The sequence below is a fragment of the Mustelus asterias genome, chromosome 1 (assembly GCF_964213995.1).
Source record: "Mustelus asterias chromosome 1, sMusAst1.hap1.1, whole genome shotgun sequence".
Taxonomy (NCBI): domain Eukaryota; kingdom Metazoa; phylum Chordata; class Chondrichthyes; order Carcharhiniformes; family Triakidae; genus Mustelus; species Mustelus asterias.
In genome coordinates this window covers 175,919,240-175,926,033 of record NC_135801.1, presented here as the reverse complement: position 1 = coordinate 175,926,033, position 6,794 = coordinate 175,919,240, and positions in this window count along the sequence as shown.

Genomic DNA, 6,794 nt, shown 5'->3' with positions numbered 1-6,794 from the left:
AGTGGGAAAAGTAACTTTGATTAGAAAGCTAGTGGTGAATTTTAAGACCCGTGAACAGAGGGGGTTGGGGGAGGGGTTAAATCAGCAAACATTGCAAAACCCACCCCACTGCCAACATGTCTACTTTCATTTTAATATAGCGGGTTTGTGGATGCAGTATCACACTCTGGAGGGATGAGTGTTAAGCTGCAGCTGCATAATCCAAAGACTGAATCATTTCAATATTTGAGATGGGTTCCTTGAGGAGAGTCCCCATTGCCACATTCCATGACTTCCCCTGCCCTTTCAGGACTTACTGTACATCCCGGGAGCGGGAGAGCACCTGGTTGCATCTCCATACATTTCTGAGCCACCACTGCAACTGATTGATCCAAACTGCTTGGAGCTGCAGACATATGGTGAAGGCCACTGCATTGGTCCTGCATTTCTCTTTGGCCTGCCACAGATCATTGTCCATGAAGTTGGTTGACACAGGGCATGGAGTGACTGCATCACATTCTGCCCACGGTTGTGTATGGCCTCAGGAAATCTCTGACACATACCCACATACTCCCCTTCACGTGCTACTGTTCACATGTGACGCCTTCCTCACCTCTTGTGCCACCCATTTTATCAATGATTGGGGACCCACCAATGTGCATGCAGATCTGAGCAGGTGGAGGGTGCATTCAACTCAAATAACTCAGAATACTGCATCCCCTACAAAAACTGCATTGCCTCTTTATGTGGCTACTGCCGTACCTCTGATAATGCCCTGTAGGAGCAAGTCAACTTCAATTAGTGAAGCTGCCAGCTCTCAATTCTTGCACCTTCTGGCATTTCACTGATATTCGACTGTGAATTTATGAATAGAACTGCAAAGATAAAGGAGAAGATGCAACTCAATTGTCTGGTTAAAACATGATACTGTCACCCGTGCTCTGTAGTTGCCTGGCTCTCTACTACCCTGCCACACTCTGTAGCTACCCCATCTTACCCTCGGTCATTACCTGCCTCACTGCCATCCTGCCACACACTGTAGCCACCCCATCTTACCCTTGGTGGTGGCCTGGCTCACTGCCATCCTGCCAGTCTCAATGGCTTCTTCCTCCATTTGCATCAGGATTCCCAGTGAGGGGGTCCCACCCCAGGTGTGACACCTTTCCTGGATGCTGTGCGTTCTCTGCCCCTGCATGGTGAAGAACAAGAGTACAATGAATTTGAGGGGCCTACTGAGTGCATTAAGATGCACTGACACCAGGGAGGTGATGGCCTCATGGCATTATCATTCGACTATTAATCCAGAAACTCAGCTGGGGACCTGGGTTCGAATCCCGCCACGGCAGATGGTGGAATTTGAATTCAATTTTAAAGATTAAGAATCTACTGATGACCATGAAACCATTGCCAATTATCGGAAAAACCCACCTGGTGTTCACTAATGTCCTTTAGGGAAGGAAATCTGCCGTTCTTACCTGGTCTGGCCTACATGTGACTCCAGAGCCACAGCAATGTTGTTGACTTTCAACTGCCCTCGGGCAACTCGGGATGGGCAATAAATGCTGACCAACCAGCGATGCCCGCATTCCACAAATGAATAAAATAAAAATTCGATCATCCTCACAATAGAAAAGATTTATCCATCATGATGGATGAGGAAAGGAGCTGGGCACACATACCTCTGCATTGCCACAAACATGTGACATTCAGCCATTCTGTGCAGAGGATGAGTCAAATTCATAACTGTCCTCTAAGCATTGCAGGGCACTCACCTTGCCAGACCTCAAAACCCATCAAAGCTCTTGTGGTATGACCACACCCTTCTGACCACACTGCTGACCTCCTGCTGAACTCCAGCCGTGCCTGCTGGCTTTTGGTCACTGGCCTCCACCCAGTCTCACTCTCAGCCAGCTGGATATGCTTCCTTCACCCCGCTGCTTCCTTCACCCCACCAGGGTGGGGTCTCTCTGCTAAGGCTGGTGCAACCCTTTCCCCCCATCTCACTTCCATTTCACTCTCTTCAGCATCACCTTCACTCCAACCAGTTAAAATCCCTGGTCACTCTTTAAATCGTCCCTGCCTATTTGCCCTTCACCTCCTCAACCTGTCTGCGGTTCTCCATTGGATGGTGATCCCCAGGGGTGAGTTCTTAATTGGGTCCAATTGCCAAAGATTAAACTGGAAGAAGAACCACTCGCACCTCTGGGTTAAAGAACCTTTGCAATACACAATTTGATATTTAAGTAAAACGTGACCAATGTCTCTGCCATTCCTGTCTGAGTTCCTTCATCAGTGTGGATTTGGATTCATCCATCTTAAATTTTACTGTTTTTTTCTTTTTTCTTCTGCTATTATTTGAACTATTTCATACCTTCCCCCGCGCAACTACACCCTCACATCCTCCATCATTCGTAAAACATGATACAAAATGCTTATTTCATACCATCACCACAACTCCATGCTCCAAAATCACATTCCCACTCATCTCTCACTTGTTCTACCCTCTTTCCAAACATGAAGCTTTTAGTATTTCCTTGTGTGCTGCCTGTTAAGTCTTAATCACACTCCCCTTTAGCTCTTTAATCTCATACCCCACCATACTTCACTATTCCTCATTGTACGATTAGTTATCACGATGGGCGTCACAGTGGCACAGTGGTTAGCACTGCTGCTTCCTGGCTTGGATCACTGTTTGTGTGGGGTCTGCACGTTCTCCGGGTGCTCCGGTTTCCTCCCACAATCCAAAGATGTGCGGGTTAGGTGGATTGGCCATGCTAAATTACCCCTTAGTGTTAGGGAATCTAGCTAGGGTAAATGCATGGGGTTATGGGGATAAGGCCTGGGTGGGATGTGGTTGGTGCAGACTCGATGGGCTGAATGGCCTCCTCCTGCACTGTAGGGATTCTATGAAATGGATTTCAATATGCTTATTTCATACCATCAATCACAACTCCATCCTCCAAAACCACACTCCCTCTCACCTCTCCCTTGTTCTACCCTCTCTCCAAACATTCTATCACTCCATGTGCTCATGAAAGCTTTTACTATTTCCTAGTGTGCTGCCTGTTAAGCCTTATTCACATTCCTCTTTAGCTCTTTAACCTCATCTCCCCACCAGGGCGGCACGGTAGCACAGTGGTTCGCACTCCTGCTTCACAGCTCCAGGGACCTGGGTTCGATTCCTGGCTTGGGTCGCTGTCTGTGTGGAGTTTGCACATTCTCCTCGTGTCTGTGTGGGTTTTCTCCGGGTGCTCCGGTTTCCTCCCACAGTCCAAAGATGTGTGGGTTAGGTTGATTGGCCATGCTAAAATTGCCCCTTAGTGTCCTGAGATGCATAGGTTAGAGGGATTAGTGGGTAAAATATGTAGGGATATGGGGGTAGGGCCTGGGTGGGATTGTGGTCGGTGCAGACTCGATGGGCCTAATGGCCTCTTTCTGTACTGTAGGGTTTCTATGATTTCTACTTCACTATTCCTCATTGTACCATTAGTTATCACTTCCCTTCTAAATTTACAAATAACTAAACATGCAAAAGACTTTGTATATCTGAACATATTTTCTTGTGAATTCAACTGCAGAAACCAAGAACAAAAAAAAAGCTAGAATCTTCAATATGCCAGATCACCGTAAATAGATAATCTGGTCTTCTGATACTCGGGTGCAGTACTGAGGGAATGCTGTCCTATCGGAAGTATCTTATCTCGGCTGAGGAGAAGTCAGTCTGCCCTCCTCAGTCACAGATGAAAGGTTCCATGGGATCATCCAAATTAGGGAGGGGAGCTCCCCCCTCGGTTTTGTGGCCAATATTCATCTCAGAATTGATAATCGTTAACAAAACATAGATTATTTGCTCAGTCGTTAGTTTTTGTGGGAGAGTTGCTGCTTCCAAATCGACTAATAGGTTATAAATACTAGAGACACTCAGCACTCGGGGTTCCCGCTTTCCTTCCAGATTTTCTACCAAAGCAATATTTGGCTTAATGATTCTCCTAATTTAAAATCGTGCTGTTTTTTAAAAAAGTACACGATTAGCTTTGAATGTGGGGAGTGTGCTGAGGTAGTGAAAGGCGCGAATACAAACACAAATCCTTCTCCACTCTCTCCATTCATCCTTCGAGATTGCCCCGGGTCACTTGCAACGATTCGATGCTGTGAAGGTTAGCAGTGTTGTGAGGGTCTGTCAAGGTTTAAATGATCTTTAATTCGCAGCGTTGGAGGGTATCATGCACATTGGTGTTACAGGATAGCAATGTTTATCTGTGCGGTGTGAAATGTTTTATTGCCCGCTTCGAGGCATTTATGCTTCAACATATTCCGAAGTTACCTCAATTTACCGCTCCCTGCACCCACTTTGTGTTCTCTGTGCCACTCACCCACGCTGCTTGCGGCTTGGGAGAAAGTTAAAACCCCTTCAATCAAATAAAAGAGAAAAGGAAGCCGTTACAATTTCGGTGAATTATACTACAGGCTATGTTTCAAAAAATGTGCACCGCCTGTACCTTGATCAGAAGTCAACTTGTAAATTCCACAAGACCTGTCATTCTGAGAGGAGTGTAGGTTATAGTAAATTGAGTATAATTAAATGAGTTCGTCACTAAAGAAACATTTTAAACATGGGAAATGTTTAAATGCAAAACTTCCCACTCCTAAAGTTGAAGTTTTAAGTTTATTTATTATTGTCACAAGTAGGTTTACATTAACACTGCAATGAAGTTACTGTGAAAATCCCCTAGTCGCCACACTCTGGCGCCTGTTCGGTACACTGAAGGAGAATTTAGCATGGCCAATGCACTTAACCAGCACGTCTTTCGGACTGTGGGAGGAAACCGGAGCACCCGGAGGAAACCCACGCAGACACGGGGAGAACGTGCAGACTCCGCAAGCCGTGAATCGAACCTGCGTCCCTGGCGCTGTGAAGCAGCCATGCCAACCACTGTACCACTGTGCCACTCCTCTACATAAAATAGGATTTTCACATTCTTTACTCATTATTGGGTCTTTCTCGATCGGGCTGCTTTCCCAGGGAGTTTAGTCTTTCATCAGTTAGGATGCCCCTGGACTTATTCCACCTCCCCACAACCCCCCGGGAATTGAGACCTGGAATTCAAGTAGATCGCGTGTGTATGTTATTAGGCAAGGGGGGGATTGAAAATTGGTGAATCCGACATTTAATCAAATGTGGAGATGCTGAAGTGAATTGTCCATCTCTGCATGTGGCTGTTCCCTCGCCACAAGCAACGTGACATTGTCTCTGTAACTGGAACACAAGCTCCCATCACCGTCACTTACTTGAACAATGTAATGTCCGCGGCCTTGCTTTGAACAGGTAATTGCAATGGGAATCCATAAAGCTGCTCCCCAAAACACAGTCCCGATGGTTCCGTTTTCTCAATCCCTTGTTCTGAATAAAAACCTTAAAACTGAAGCTGCTAACAACCGCGCCGCCAGAACAATTCACCGCCTGCTGGTTTCATCTGTTTAATGGTCGCTTTATTTGGTCGCTCCCTGAGAGTTTTCATAATTTCAGAGTCCCTGGAACAAAATGTATTTTTATAAAGGCGGGGGGAGTGGGGTGAAATAGCAAGATGATATTTGAAGGTAGAGTTTATTTTTGTTCTACTTTTAGATTTATGGATGTTGAGATGCATACTATACATATAAATAATATATGGATTTTCACAGTAACGTCATTGCAATGTTAATGTAAGACTACTTGTGACTAATAAATAAACGTTTTAGGCTTTTTAAACTTTTAAAATGTCTTTTAAAACGAGTGTCGAACTCGTTTAATTATATTCACTTTGATATAATCTAAACTCCTCTCAAAATGACAGGCCTTGTTATACAATGTGGGAATTTTGACTTTTATCTCTGGGCTGGAATTCTTCCTAATTCCTCCCTAAAATGTTCTTTTCAGCCTCAATCATGCATTTATATAGCGCCTTTAACATCCCAGGGCCCTTCACAGAAACATTCTAAAACACAATTTGACATTAAATTGTATGTTAATGTAAACGGCCATGAGCTTGGTCGAAGAGTTAGTTTTTTTTTAAACAATGTGTCTTGATAGAGATGATGTGGAGATGCCGGCGTTGGACTGGGGTAAGCAGAGTTTTGGGGTATCTTGATAGAGAGGCAGGGAGGTCTCGGGAAGGGATTCCAGAGCTTAAGGCTATGAGCCCTGAAGGTGCAGCCACCTAAGCTGGAGCGATTAAATGTGAGAGTGCACAAGAGGCCAGAATGAGGAGAGGGTTATCGTGGAGGGTTGTGGGGCTGGAGAAGTAACAGGGATAGTTGGAGCTCGGCCATTGAGGGATTTCAAAACAAAGGGTGAGTGTTTTTAAATCAGTATAGTGCCTAATGGCAACATGTGTATGTCAGCAATGATGTGGAGATGCCACAACCGGGATCTTGGGTTCATGTCACACTATCTGTAACCCCCACAGCTTGCCTGGACTTGCAGAATCTCACTGGCTGTCCTGTCTGGAGACAATATGCATCTCTTTAACCTGTGCTTAATGCTCTCTCCACTCACATTGTTTGTACCTTTCAGACTTGATTATCTGTAAAGACTGCATTCCAATCATTATTCTGTAAATTGAGTTTGTGTCTCTGTATGCCCTGTTTGTGAGCATTTCTCCACTCCACCTGACGAAGGGGCAGCGCTCCGAAAGCTAGTGGCATTTGCTACCAAATAAACCTGTTGGACTTTAACCTGATGTTGTTAAACTTCTTACTATGTCAGCAATCGCAGCGGCGTGTGGGGAAACCGGGCTTCTTCTGAGCTGAGACAGGGGCAACAGAGTTTTGGGTAA